Source organism: Oryzias latipes, chromosome 22 (assembly GCF_053564925.1).
Source record: "Oryzias latipes strain Hd-rR chromosome 22, Olatipes_Hd-rR_3.1".
In the NCBI taxonomy this organism is placed as follows: Eukaryota; Metazoa; Chordata; class Actinopteri; order Beloniformes; family Adrianichthyidae; genus Oryzias; species Oryzias latipes.
The window spans coordinates 17,472,994-17,488,241 of NC_136258.1; the positions used below are offsets into that span (position 1 = coordinate 17,472,994).

At 36.1% G+C, this 15,248-nt stretch overlaps 1 protein-coding gene and 5 long non-coding RNA genes across 7 annotated transcripts in view; 4 read left to right on the plus strand and 2 right to left on the minus strand.

Annotated features, from left to right (window-relative positions):
• Positions 1-15,248, plus strand: part of slc35f4 (solute carrier family 35 member F4) — a 196,731-nt gene that overhangs the window by 157,705 nt on the left and 23,778 nt on the right. The gene's annotated exons all lie outside the window — the stretch shown is intronic.
• LOC144989083 (uncharacterized) lies at positions 1,102-3,833 on the plus strand. Its single transcript, XR_013653228.1, has 2 exons — positions 1,102-1,563; positions 3,304-3,833. It is a non-coding gene; the product is annotated as an uncharacterized LOC144989083 (long non-coding RNA).
• LOC144981363 (uncharacterized) lies at positions 4,317-7,004 on the plus strand. The gene is made up of 3 exons (XR_013653225.1): positions 4,317-4,455; positions 4,704-4,794; positions 5,046-7,004. It is a non-coding gene; the product is annotated as an uncharacterized LOC144981363 (long non-coding RNA).
• On the minus strand, positions 4,382-7,552 carry LOC144989085 (uncharacterized). Of its 2 annotated transcripts, XR_013653232.1 has the most exons (5): positions 7,440-7,552; positions 7,300-7,359; positions 6,394-6,500; positions 4,939-5,228; positions 4,382-4,822 (listed from the first exon to the last, which is right to left on the minus strand). It is a non-coding gene; the product is annotated as an uncharacterized LOC144989085 (long non-coding RNA). The 2 variants fall into 2 exon arrangements; XR_013653231.1 differs by lacking the exon at positions 7,440-7,552 and having other exon boundaries at positions 7,300-7,419.
• Positions 11,499-12,768, plus strand: LOC111947682 (uncharacterized). Its single transcript, XR_002873557.2, has 3 exons — positions 11,499-11,635; positions 12,272-12,351; positions 12,430-12,768. It is a non-coding gene; the product is annotated as an uncharacterized LOC111947682 (long non-coding RNA).
• Positions 12,775-13,927, minus strand: LOC111947683 (uncharacterized). The gene is made up of 2 exons (XR_002873558.2): positions 13,791-13,927; positions 12,775-13,047 (listed from the first exon to the last, which is right to left on the minus strand). It is a non-coding gene; the product is annotated as an uncharacterized LOC111947683 (long non-coding RNA).

The following is a 15,248-nucleotide window of genomic DNA, read 5'->3' on the forward strand; positions in this document are numbered from 1 at the left end:
GGGGCATCAATTTATTTATTTATTTTCATACCTCTCGCGCTGTGCTTTGGCGTGCATTCGACCCCGTATTATTAAAAAAAAAAAGCGTTCATTCCGCTGTTTTACGGAGTGCAAATCACCCCAAGAGACAATACTATATTGTTTTTTTTCTCCAAAAACAAAAGCGTTCACTCCGCTGTTTTAGGGAGTGCAAATGACCCCACGAGACTATGCTTTTTTATTTTCCTATCTTCATTTTCCTTACACTGCACAACCACCAGGGGGAAGGGGGGGGGGGATCAATTTTTTTTAAAAAAATTTATTTTCATACCCCTCGCGCTGTGCTTTCGCGTGCATTCGAACCCGTATTATTAAAAAAAAAAAGCGTTCACTCCGCTGTTTTAGGGAGTGCAAATGACCCCACGAGGCTATGCTTTTTTATTTTCCTATCTTCATTTTCCTTACCCCTCCCACTCGCTCAGGTGGGCATGTGCTTTGGGGTCTGCATGATCCCCCAGAGGGTGGAGGGGATTGGGGGGGGCATCAATCTATTTATTTATTTATTTTCATACCCCTCGCGCTGTGGAGTTTGCGACTACTATTCGCAGTCCAGCCTGTTCCTGTGACGCTTTGAGTGTGTGAAATATTGTTGTTTTTGTAAAAAAAAAAAAATGCTTTTGTCTTTTCACGGTTGCTTGTGTTACAGTAAGCTTGCCTGTGAAACTCAATAAAACAATGATGGAGTTGATGTGTTTTTTTTTTCTTGTTGTTTTTTTTTTCTTTCAACCATTTTTCACTCCAGCAAGGCATGAGTCAAGGTAAGTAAACTTTACAGCGACTTTTTCTTTTTAGCTGGGACGTTTGATTATGTTTTATGTCTTTCTTTTTTTTTTAAAAAAAAAAACCTGTTGCAACTGTAAGACTTTAGATTATTATTAAATACCTTTTATTTATTTTTTGGTTTCTTTTTTTTTGTTGTTTGTTTTTGCTTTCAAAAAATAAAAAGTTGTGTCTCAGCTCGCTTTTTGGAAAATCAGTTTTAAGACAGAAGCAGTTGCTGCAATACCTCCACACCAGGTGGTGGCAGTATTGCACCATTCTGTTTTTCCTTGTCAAGCTGCAGGAACGTAAAACAACTTCCTGTTAGCATAGCGACACATATGAAGAATGGCAGAGTGGAAGAATTGCAGTTTCTGTGGTGTTCCAGGCTGTTCGTCTTCCAACCAAAAACAGCCCTACTTTTCATTTCATTATTTTCCTGTGGATCCAAACCTCAAACCCAAATGATATAGGCGATCCGAAGAGAGGAAGGGCATAGTTTAATGTAAACACAGGTGGCACCCTCTGCTCTGCTGCCGGCAATTTCGCTCCGGATTGTGGTGCGGCTGCGTCGTTCGTCGCCCGAAGAGTGGTGTTGTCCCGAGCCTTTTCCCTTGGAAAAACTTTACTGCTCCTTTGAGAATGGAGTCATTATATGACAGAACCTCAAACATCGGGCTATGCAGCTATGCTGTGAAGATAGCAACATGGTGGCTAAGCTAAGGCAGTAAATGGATCAGGACTACGTGACACACCCACCTGCAGGTAAGGTTGTTCATAATGTGTTTGGTTAACGTTAGTCAACTATGTGTACCGTTATTGGATAAATGCATTTCTACCTGAACAAATTAATGTTTATAATCAGTGATGAAAGTCTTCCGGGAATTCCCGGAAATCCGGGTTTTTGAGCAAACCGAACGTACTTTCCGGGAAATAAAGACCTGATCTCTACGGACAAATCGCTTTCCGGATTAGAAAATGGTCTGAAATCAGCTAATTTTAGCTTTATTTTCTATATTTCTCCGCAGATCGCTTCCTCAATGGTCGTGGCCATCTTTCGTCTTCCCGGCCTAATTGACCAATAACGGGACGTTTTAGTTGCTTTCGGATGCGTCGACGGGTCTGATTGGCTCTGTCTGCACCACGTGGTCAGCGTGACTTGCTTTTTTTTTTTCAAACTTTATTGAATGTAAAAAATCAATACAAAATAATGTTGAACATTGAACAACGAAGAAACAAGCCAGGGGGTTTATACATTTTATGCATAAAGATTGAAACTAATACACAGATCTAATGTTTTGATGGCGTTCTTATTATCAGAGTTTCTTATTGTCTTAATGTATTGTTTGAACTCATTAATAAAGACTGAGAAATGAGGGGTATGATTCGTTACTTTTGATTTATGAATGTGCCATTTGCATAAAACAACAAAAGGTTAATGAGGTACAACTGTTCTTTTTTATGAGATGGACAGTGGGTGATGCCAAACATAACATTTTCTAAGTACAGGCGGAAGTCAGGGTCAATGTGGGCAGAAATGAAATGACAAACTTCAGACCAGAGAGTGGTGGAAAAGGGACATGACCAAAATAAATGTACAGTATCTTCAGGCTGTTCTTGGCAAAAAGAGCAAGTAACATCAATATCTTCCTTGAACTTTTGTAGATATAGTTTGGTTGGATAGAATTTATGGATTAGTTTGAATGAGATTTCTTTCACTTTATTGGTTAAAAAGTATTTTGCTGGTAAATTCCAAATCTTTTTCCATTCTAAATGATAAACTAAATTATTCCAAAAAGAAACTACGTAAGGAATGGAGACAACATCCTTCTGGAAGAGTGAGCGTATACGGCGATTTGTGTTACGTGAAGAAGAAAAACAAATTTGGCCTATTTCTATTTTAGTCGGATCAATTGGCAATAAAGTTGGACTTTGTAATGATGAACTTTTGAATAATGTAATAATACATTTAGGAATTGCTTTCAAAACAAAGTTAAATTCGGTTTTTGGTATTTTGATGGAGTATTTGAAGCAGAATTCTTCTACTTTGAGCAATTTTCCAAATTCTTTTTTAGGACCAGCAAGTCCTTAATGGAGAGTCAAACTAGGGGTTTGAATGACAAATCATGATGCTCCAATTAGTCTTAGTTTCTTGATAAAGAAGTGAATAACTAGCTGCCAGAATGCACCAGAATGCATCTAAGACCACGTATTTTTCCAAAATTTCGCTCTGTGCCCGCCATATCGCTCAAAGAAAAGTTCAGGGATTTTTTCCTTGCCTGACTTTCATCACTGATAATAAAAGCTGTTCATGCTCTCACCTATTTTAATTACATGTATTTAATTAATTTAGAGTATTTTGTCATTTTGTATTTTCTTTAACAAAAATAAATGAAACCTTTTTGTAATTAAATACTTAACATACTTTTCAAATCATGATTACTGTGTTGTGGTGAAAGGTAGCAAATGTTTTAATACTGATTTTTAATTTCTTTATCTTCACAGGTGCTCTGGATGAGGCTTTCCATGACTTAGAAGCCAAGTTCCTTTGCTGGAGCCAGGAGTCGATGTCATGGCGGACAAAGAGTTCCTCGTTCAAGACCTCATTACTGACATTGGATCTAAGCTCATCATGCCACCTTTTAAGCGTTCAGCTCCATCAGCAAGGAGGAAACGGAACAAACGCAGTCATGCCCCGCCTCAGAATTATGGTGGAAAGAGTGATCTGTAGGATAAAGTCCTTTCACATCAGGGACTCTCTCGTGCCGCTCACACTGATGGGCAGTGTGAATCAGATCTGGCTTAACTGCCGTGTTTTGGCAAATTGTCAAGGACTTTTTTGTTTTGAAGAGTGAATTAATGTTTGGTATGTAAATAATGTATAATGTGCAAATAGTATGGAAAAATTTAGTGTTCCCACATATTCTTAAAATCTAATTAAATATAATTGTTATATTCTTAATATTTTTCTGTTGAAATGTGACTTTGACTTCACACAAAAATTAGATGAACAAATAAAACAATTTTGGTCAAAATTGTGCCTCATTTACTTTTTTGGTATGCGTAACAACTGATTAATCACAACACAAATAACATCAAACATTTACAATAAAAAACAACATTACAGATCAACAGTAAGACAGAAGGCTGCACTAATTGTTAAAGACAAGATAAGTGTAATTTCAGGTAGCTGGGACGTTTGATTATGTTTTATGTCTTTCTTTTTTTTTTTTAAAAAAAAAACCTGTTGCAACTGTAAGACTTTAGATTATTATTAAATACCTTTTATTTATTTTTTGGTTTCTTTTTTTGTTGTTTGTTTTTGCTTTAAAAAAAAAATAAAAAGTTGTGTCTCAGCTCGCTTTTTGGAAAATCAGTTTTAAGACAGAAGCAGTTACCTCCACACCAGGTGGTGGCAGTATTGCACCATTCTGTTTTTCTTGTCAAGCTGCAGGAACCGGAAATCAGAAGCTATGCGGTCTACAACGCACGCATTTAATTGCTTTTAAAAACTATAAACACTAAATTGTGCAGCACTGTATGCCGTTATAGTTATCAATTAGGGAGGGAATTCGGACACAGCTTTTCAGGACTTTTGGAACCTTGAGATTTAATGTTTACAAGCTTCACGTGTTTACATGGCTTTGTTACAAAACGGTGAGTTTTCCCGGTCATATGTGGGCTTACCAGATATATCAAAAATAGAGATTAAAACATTTCTTAAAATGTAAAGACAACTCAAAGATGATGATATAATATTTTTCTACATTTTCTCATGTGATGCACACGTGTCGAACTACGTTGGTTACATATATTGATTACAATTAATGATTGCTATTACTTTTATAAAGAGCTTATATGTGGCTTGAAAAGTAACGAAAATAACATGTCATTCTGGGGGGGAGGTCCGGTCCACATCAGCGCAATCTTCCTTCATGTCATCGTCGTCCTCATCAGAAGAACTGCCTATATAAATGACTCCAACATGACTGTAAGGTATCGCATGTTCCCCATAGATTTCCATCTGTAAAAGATATAAAGACGTTAGGGAAATTTCATGTGTAATTGCATTAATTATTCATTAAAGAATAATGAATCAAAATTGCTTGAAAAGTAAAAAAAAACAAAACAATACATTACCTGGTTGGGTTGCATGTTATGGTTTATTGAAAGTGGTCTCTGGTTTTTTGTCTTCAAAGTGAATTTTTCATCACTGTCTGTCTGCACGGCTTTGTCAATCTTCGCAGGTTTGTCTGCTGTTGGAGTGCCTTCAGTTGAAGATGTGACATCTTCTATCATCTTTTCATCTTGGAAACTGGTTAGGTTTCTATTGATGCCTTCACAGCACAGGTATTGTCCTCCACAGAGGCAAAAACACCTCTTCCCTGAGCCAGGTTCAGGTGAACCAAAACCTTGGAGGTCCTTAAGATCTGCAGAAAAAAATGAAGGGGTAAAAGTTGTCCCGTCTAAATTTCTTTCGTGAATAATGCTAAGATCTTCCATCTTGTGCTCCAATCTGTTGTCCTGGGGAAAGCCTGAAGTAGAATGGGGAGGCCTTTATTTAAATCCTCTGTCTGGAGTCTGACTTCCTAATAAGGTTGAGGAGCAAGGTCGTAAATCAAAAGTTCCGAAGTTTATGGTTGCTCCTTTACCATAAACACATACATTTTAACTCAAGGATCAGAATTAGCTATTCTATCATTGTGCCATGTCATGTCAGACACCTCAGAACCCACACAGATTTAAATCTATGGAGGTTTTTAATACTATACTAATCTTTTAATATATATATATTTTTTGCTGTTGAACATTCCAAGTATGCTTTAGATTTCTTGTTTTTATTAACCCAGAATAAGATTTTCAGTTTCGAACAATTTCAGATACCTTGGCATTAACATAACAAAAGATATATCTGGACTTTTTAAACAAAATTTTCTGAATCTTTACCAACAAACAATTTAAGCGTCTAGGTAATGTACCCATCTCATTAGCTGGTCGTGTAAATATAGTTAGAATGAACGTATTGCCAAAATATTTATTCCTTTTCCAATGCATCCCTATTATAATTCATTAAAAGTTTTTAAAAAAAAAATCGATTCTCTTGTCTCATCATTTATTTGGAATAAAAAAACACCCAGAATTAAAAAAGTTTTTTTGCAAAGACCAAAATTCCTGGGAGGATTAGGACTGCCTAGGTTTAGTCTGTAGTTGAGCTTAAATGTAAGTGCGGACGAGCCAATTTATTCGCCCAAAACAGAAAAGAAATACAACCTTTTTGGTAAAGTTACATTTGTGATTAAGACGAAAGAAAACCGATAATTCAAATAATTCAATCTCTTCAGTGGCTATAAGTGATTGTGTAAAAAACAGCCCTGCAGCTTTTGCACATTTCATCCACAAGGTGACAGCATTCTCCACAACAAAATCCACTGCCAACCTATTTTGAATCCCTGTAAAAGCAGCAACTTAATAGCAAATCAAATGACAATAAAACAATCCAACATAAAGAACACAACAGCTCAATGAGGGTGAGTTTGGAAAGTCATAGTCTTTATCGGTCTGAAAAGGACCTCTTTGCACCAAATCCATTCTTACTGGATCAGAGAGTGTGGTTGGTCATTCAGCTGGATCAACTGGATTTAAGTTTGGGCGAATTTTGGATCCAGCCTGCTTCTCTTCCATACACGCCTCTCTTGGAGCCTCTGGAACATAAGATACAGAGCTACAATAAAAGCAAACAGTTAAAAGAAAAACAGTCAAATGTTTCCCTTTCAACAGTAGATGTGGTGACAGGAGTTTCTTCTGCAGATAAAAAACAAGAATTATTATTATAGAATAATCACTGATAAAGCCAATAAAATATCTATAGCAGAATAATAATATATTGGCTCGTTTAAAATCTGTGTGCAGGTTTTTCACAATTTCATGATCTTTTTATATATTTATGAGAGATTTATTGTTTGATTGTATATTTGCATAAGGTCATATTTCATTATGCAGACACTGTTTTTTTTTTTATTACTCCAATACTTTTTAATACTTTTTGAGAGCAGAAGAAACTGTCGGCTGAGATGGAACTGTGCAAAACATCATCATTATGTAAACTAAAACTGCAAAATATAAATGAGAAATAAATGTACCTATTTATAAATAATAAAATGTGAACACTAATTTGAGAATAAGTGGAAATATAAGCCTTTAATACACTTCTTTTTGTATTATTTTGTATGTTCATAATTTTAAAATTAGTACATTTATTTTGTTTGTCATTTATAGATGAGAACCTTTATTTCCTGACACACTCGTTGTAAAACTCAGACTACCTCACTGTCTATAACAGATAAACAGCAGTTTTTATGCTGTAATAAACCGAAAAATGCAGAACGCACTAAATATGTGTTACCAAAACAATGAAACAAAACGATAACGTGAGTTAATTGCGCAGCTGCACAGAACTGCTGGATAATGTAAAAATAAAGCCCCAACATCCTCCAAACTTACCTGGTGACTGATGTTGAAGTTTTTTTTTTAATCCCTTTTAGCTCCTGGTGGATAAAGTCTCTGAAAAATTAAGTTTTCTTGTTCTCCAGTTGATCAATGACAAAATGTGATGGTTCGTTGATTTGTTGTTAGCTACCCACCTTGAAACGGAATGCATCCACCTAAGGGCTGTGTAAACATTACCTGGTGACTGATGTTGAAGTTTTTTTTTTTTATCCCTTTTAGCTCCTGGTAGATAAAGTCTCTGACAATTAAGTTTTCTTGTTGAGTTGATCAGTGACAAAATGTGATGGTTCGTTGATTTGTTGTTAGGAACCCACCTTGGAACCGGAAGGCATCCACCTAAGGGCTGTGTAAACATTAAGGTTAACGTTTTTTTAGGTTTCATGCTTTTCTATTCCCGTTTTTGCTTGTTCCTTTAGCATAAATCCTTTTAAATTTGATTCTGTCAGGTTAGGTTATGTGGACAGTGTTTAAGTCCAAAATACATTTAAAAAATAAATAAAAATACAGATCGGGAGAGGTGCAGGAGGGATAGACCAGCATTTTATGTATGTATGTATGTATGTATGAATGTATGTGTGTGTGTTGAAGGCCGATAATCATTTTATTACCATTTAGCTTATAATTTTGTTTGTGTTTACGCTGAACACTTTTATTGAAACTGCTGAAACTTTTATATAACTTTTGCATTATCTTAAAGTAGATGTGGATTTTACTTAAATGTGTTTGCTAGATCTGTTTTTTTTTTTAAGGAGGGGCGTGATGGTGACCTCAGGCCTTGTCTACAGAATCAATGTATTTTCTCTTTATTTTATCGCAAAGCCCTTTTCGCACCTTCAAGGAGTTGTAAAGTGCTATATGTATGAACAAAGTGTCATTCGTTCAGGTTCCCTTAAATGAAATAATTGTTTCTGACAGAGGCAAAACGACGGGGGAAAATAGTGTATGAGGATTCATACCTGCAGATCGTTCCCGACATTCCACAAAGCGTTCGTATCGCCAGAAGAGCGTTCAACTCCGTGTGCGCGCACCTCATCCAGAGGAATATACGCTTCCAGATGGCTTATCCAGCAACACTGTCCTTCACAATCAACGGACCTGAAAAGACTTTCAGAGACTCGAAAGAGGCTGAACTATTTCTAAAAATTGCCCACAAATGAGGTACTGTACTTCTATTCCAACCTCAATAATAATCTGGTGAGTAAACGTCGCAGTAATGAATGACTAATGTTTGTTAAGGGTATTGAATGAATTGCACTCCTCGGGAGAGAGAAATTTGACTTGAGTTTACTTTAATGACTATGGTAATCTTTATGTTTCTTAAATTTTTACTTATTTTTTGTTTACTATGTTTTTGTTTGTTGCGGGAATTTGGGAAAGTGTCTTCACAGAGTCTTCTACTTGCAATCTGGACATTTTTCTGACTCAATATTTCTACAACTAAAACATAATAATGCAAAAAGTATTGTTATTGGAGTAATATATCACCCACCAGACTCTGATTATGACATATTTAGAGACAAACTTGAAAACATTCTTCTCCACATAAACCTAACGAACATAAATTGTCTTATTATGGGTGATTTAAATATAGATATATCCAAGGACAATAAAACCAACAATGACTTTATTAATACTCTTTTCTCCTCATCCTTTTTCCCAAAAATCAATAAGTACACCAGAGTTGCGGAAAAAAAAAATCAGGGGTTGTATACTCAGACATTACAGACCATTATCCTATTGCATGCTATATGAAACTAAATAAAAAACCGTCAATCCCACGTACAAGGAGAAAAGTGAAAGTTGTAAACACCCAAACTTTAGCAAACCTAATCAGTCACCTTCAGACCAAAAGGTGGGACGCAGTATTCAACACCACAGATCCCGAATCTGCATATAATTCATTAATTGAAGAATTAACTGACTCAATTAGCATAACAATCCCAGAAAAAAAAAAAAAATTAGACAAAAAGACATTTAAAGTAAAACCTTGGATAACCAAGGGAATACTAAATTCAATCAAACAAAAGAATAAATTGTACAAAAAGTATATAAAAAAACAAATTATTTAACTTACATAAAATATAAAAACAATCTAACAAAACTATTACAAATAAGCAAACAAAATCATTTTACTACACAACTGAAGGTTGCATCTGGAGATCGAAAAAAAAAAAAAAGTCTTGGAGGGTGTTAAATGACATTCTCAGCCGCAGAACAAAAACTACAGTCATCCCTGATGCCTTAGAGCAGTGGTTCCCAAACTTTTTCTGCAGGGCCCCCCTTTCTAAAGATTAGAATATTTTCGAGCCCCCCCACACTGACACAAACATACAAATCCTTTGTTTCTAAACTCCACTGCGCCTTATAACATGTGGTTAATGAGAAATCTCTCTCTGAACGGTAGAATTCTGTTATCTGAAGCTGAAGGAATCTCTAGATCTGTCTATGTGTCTCTGTCTTTAGAAATGCCAAAACACATCTGTAACCTATTAAACAAAACATTATTTGATTTTGGAGGAAAAATGTCATTACTTAAGGAAAAATATTTGTGTAACACAGTGCTTCTCAAATAGTGGGGCGCGCCCCCAGGGGGGGGGGCACGAAGCGATGCGAGGGGGGGCGCGCGGTGGTGGCGGTTTTAGGCACAGGTTTGTCCGGTGCGCAAATTTAACGTGGGGGCAGCGGTGACAGCGGCTCAGTGCTTGGAAAATAATCTGGTCCACTATTCGGTTCCTATTGTCTGTTCTGTCTGTCCGCGGCTGCGCGAGTGAGAACGAAAGGGGAGGGGTGGTGTGGGCCCTGTCTGCCAGGGGAATCGGGGCACGCGGACCACTGCTACCGCTGCCTGTTGCCCAAGATCACCGCTGCCCTTAGATTCCTAAGCTCATGCTAACAATGTCATTCTTTATGAACTATTGTAGACATTTTGATGACGTGTCTTTATTTTCCATCCATGTTTTCTTTGTCTGCCTGCGGTTTAGTTGGTTTCAGACAGACAGAAAGACAGCAGGTAATGTAGGAAAACAGCTGCACTTTTATGAGATCAGAAATAAACAATCCGTCATTTAGAAAAAAAAAATCAGCACGTTTTTACCTATTTCTTCAGACTAAAAACGTTAAATATATTGGTGCTGCTGTGTTAATGTTTCAGATCAATTTAGATTTAATATTATTTATTGATTGAATTATTTTTTTCAGCATCAAATGGTTCAGTTGGTCAAAATGTTTCTAGTTTAAATAAGGAATGACAGATTTTTTTTTTTATTTCAGGTACTTTCAGCTTCTTTTCTGTTTTAGACTAGAACAGGGTTTCTGTGGCTAAATAAAGTTAATATTTGTTGAAAGTGGATTTATTTTGCTTTTTTCTTTTGTTAGTGTTAAAAGATACAATTTTAGGTATACAAATTTTATAGATACTGACCTGATGTATTGTCACCGCGCGAGTGTGTCTGTGTGTGTGTGTGTGTGTGTGTGGGGGGGGGTCAGGGGGGGCGCGAAACATTTTCTTTTCCTAGGGGGGGCCTGGCAAAAAATAATTGAGAAGCACTGCCTTAATGTCAAAGTAGACAAAGATTGTATCTTCATTACACAATTGTTTTTATTATTGGCAAAATTCCATATCCATAAAGCCAAACGGTCAAACTCCAAACCTAAATTCCAGCAGTTTCTGAGTGAAATCAATCAGTACTGTACCATTATCAAACATCTGCAAAACCAAAAAGCAATCCAACTAATTTAATTTTTGAAAGATTTAAAATTTATTAAACCCCAAAGATTTTTGAAGGAATGATTCTTTTTTCTCTTATCTTGTATATGTATATGTATATAGTTTTTGTTTTATTTCCTATATTTTTCTGCAATATGTACACATTTCAATTCCCCCTGAGACATTCACATTGTTATTGTATTATTATGTAGAGTATTTTGACACCACTAAAGTATTGCGCATCAAAACAGTAAAACCGCGCATCAAAACCCCAAATCTGTGAATCAAAATGCATAAATTGAGAACCAAAACCCACAATTTGCAACCAAAGGCCTTTCCCCAAAGCACAATCCTATTTCTCAGCTGCCGATTTGTTTTCTCGCCATTCTGAAATCCTGTTTTTGAGTTGCAGTTTTATTTTGAAACTGTCTTTTTGAGTTGCGCTTTTATTTTTTGAGTTGCGCTTTTATTTTTTGCGGTTTTGATTCTAAAACCTGTCGACACGTAAAAACAGCGACATGTCAGTCAAGGGGAGGGGAGGCGGGACATCCCTGATATCCAGAAGCTCATTGGCTACCGAATAAGACCGAGTCTTACGTCAACAGACCAGTTTAGAATGTGCCGGTAAGTTTCTCATGTTTTTCATATCTTTTACTATATTAAAAGATCAAAATTGTACTTTATTTAACCAGAGGACGCCAGCGCATTCAGATGAGGAGCTCCACCAGTAGCTGCTAGTGAAAAAAGATGTTAGAAAGTTAGATGTTGCATGAAAAACTACCACCATTGTTCTCCTGTGTTAGCATGCTAGCTAGCTCAATGCTAGCGGGGTATCCAGCTCTTATGACTTTTGTGGATTAAACAAAGTACATTTTTTACCACAGTGTCAGGATCGGTCATGTAAACCTGGGAATAATTGCCCGTGGATTGTCACTAGGGTTAATCAAATAGTTTATAACCTATAAGGTTTCTCAATATTTTTCAGGGTTTACAGACAGAGGGAATTATTGAACAGAGAAACAATATTGCTGTGCCATATTATTCAAAATGTATGCGTCTGCACTATGCAGACTGGCAGAAGTCCGGTATTCGAGTGAACCAGAGCAGAGTAAATTGTAGCAGACCAGCAAAAACGTGTTTTATTCCACTTTAAATTATTCCAGTATTAGACATCAATAGAATTATTAGTATATTTAATTGGGTGGTGGTTTTAAAATTGACAGCGTCGTGTATTGCTGAATGTTTGTTGTTTTCTATAAGGGCCGTTGTTATGCATACCATAACAAAAAAGGCAGGAATACTGAGGCAGCTACGACGTGGATGTCTACATCTTCTTTAAGGTAATGAAAAAAAATGTAATCTTAATTTTTCTCTTCTTTTTTTGGTTAATTAACTTTGCTGTTTTTGTTTCTTTCCAGATGCAGGCCCCAAAGACGTCCCAGTGTGATGCAAAGGCTGTCCAGCAGGCTCACAGACATCTCCTGTCAACTGAAAGAGAAGCCTTTAAAATAGTTGTCCATTTCGACCACACTGTCTGCTTCCCATTTCTTAGTGCCTGTACGAAAACAGTGACTTTTCCACCTCAAATCTTTTAAGGAGTTTTAAAAACAGTTATTTTAATTTCTCTGAATTCTGGTTCAGAATTTCACAGAATCTAATGCACTTGACTCTGTGTTTCAAAGATCTTTGCAAAACCATCAGTCTTTTGTACAAAACACATTCAATGGTCAAACATTAAAAAATGAAGCTTTACAAAATACCAGTGGTGATTATTAGCCATTTATTTTCTTAAGGGGGGCAGTATTTTGTAAGGCAGATGAGATCTGTTCACATTGTTAGTTTTTGTTACATCCTGCTGTGATGACATGCATAGATCAGTACATAAATGTTAATGTCTTGGCCATGGTTTTCTGATGTCCCACAAGGGTTGAACAGGTCTGAGAGGAGAGAGGACAAGCCACAGAGGGAACAACAACTCCAACAGTTTCCTGCTCTGCCTGGTTTAAGTTAGTCTGTCGTCCAATGTCCACAGCATCCTGCACACAAAGAAAAATGTATTTAAGACAGTTAAAATGAGTGTGTGTGTGTATATATTTATATATATATATACACACACATACACACACCTTAATTGCTACTCAGTAGCTGCATATTGTGAAAGGTAACTTCCTGTGTTAACCTGCAATCTTTAAGGTTGAGAAAATTATTTTGGAATACAGTTCAGAATCAGAAAAACTTTATTGATCCCACCTGTGGGAAATTTGCTCTGGTACTTCAAATAAAAATTGTGTTTCTTTTATTTATTTATTTTAAATAGGGATTAACTTGATCCCAAACTAGGAAAGTAACACTTTCTTGCAGCAATATGTTGCTTTGTTGTTCAATCCATCTGTGTAATCCCTAAGGAAATATTGAAAAACCTTATATATACATGAATGTACTTCTTAAAAAACTATTTGATTAACCCTAGTGACAATCCACGGGCAATTATTCCCAGGTTTACATGACCGATCCTGACACTGTGGTAAAAAATGTACTTTGTTTAATCCACAAAAGTCATAAGAGCTGGATACCCCGCTAGCATTGAGCTAGCTAGCATGCTAACACAGGAGAACAATGGTGGTAGTTTTTCATGCAACATCTAACTTTCTAACATCTTTTTTCACTAGCAGCTACTGGTGGAGCTCCTCATCTGAATGCGCTGGCGTCCTCTGGTTAAATAAAGTACAATTTTGATCTTTTAATATAGTAAAAGATATGAAAAACATGAGAAACTTACCGGCACATTCTAAACTGGTCTGTTGACGTAAGACTCGGTCTTATTCGGTAGCCAATGAGCTTCTGGATATCAGGGATGTCCCGCCTCCCCTCCCCTTGACTGACATGTCGCTGTTTTTACGTGTCGACAGGTTTTAGAATCAAAACCGCAAAAAATAAAAGCGCAACTCAAAAAATAAAAGCGCAACTCAAAAAGACAGTTTCAAAATAAAACTGCAACTCAAAAACAGGATTTCAGAATGGCGAGAAAACAAATCGGCAGCTGAGAAATAGGATTGTGCTTTGGGGAAAGGCCTTTGGTTGCAAATTGTGGGTTTTGGTTCTCAATTTATGCATTTTGATTCACAGATTTGGGGTTTTGATGCGCGGTTTTACTGTTTTGATGCGCAATACTTTAGTGGTGTCAAAATACTCTACATAATAATACAATAACAATGTGAATGTCTCAGGGGGAATTGAAATGTGTACATATTGCAGAAAAATATAGGAAATAAAACAAAAACTATATACATATACATATACAAGATAAGAGAAAAAAGAATCATTCCTTCAAAAATCTTTGGGGTTTAATAAATTTTAAATCTTTCAAAAATTAAATTAGTTGGATTGCTTTTTGGTTTTGCAGATGTTTGATAATGGTACAGTACTGATTGATTTCACTCAGAAACTGCTGGAATTTAGGTTTGGAGTTTGACCGTTTGGCTTTATGGATATGGAATTTTGCCAATAATAAAAACAATTGTGTAATGAAGATACAATCTTTGTCTACTTTGACATTAAGGCAGTGCTTCTCAATTATTTTTTGCCAGGCCCCCCCTAGGAAAAGAAAATGTTTCGCGCCCCCCCTGACCCCCCCCCACACACACACACACACACACACAGACACACTCGCGCGGTGACAATACATCAGGTCAGTATCTATAAAATTTGTATACCTAAAATTGTATCTTTTAACACTAACAAAAGAAAAAAGCAAAATAAATCCACTTTCAACAAATATTAACTTTATTTAGCCACAGAAACCCTGTTCTAGTCTAAAACAGAAAAGAAGCTGAAAGTACCTGAAATAAAAAAAAAAATCTGTCATTCCTTATTTAAACTAGAAACATTTTGACCAACTGAACCATTTGATGCTGAAAAAAATAATTCAATCAATAAATAATATTAAATCTAAATTGATCTGAAACATTAACACAGCAGCACCAATATATTTAACGTTTTTAGTCTGAAGAAATAGGTAAAAACGTGCTGATTTTTTTTTTCTAAATGACGGATTGTTTATTTCTGATCTCATAAAAGTGCAGCTGTTTTCCTACATTACCTGCTGTCTTTCTGTCTGTCTGAAACCAACTAAACCGCAGGCAGACAAAGAAAACATGGATGGAAAATAAAGACACGTCATCAAAATGTCTACAATAGTTCATAAAGAATGACATTGTTAGCATGAGCTTAGGAATCT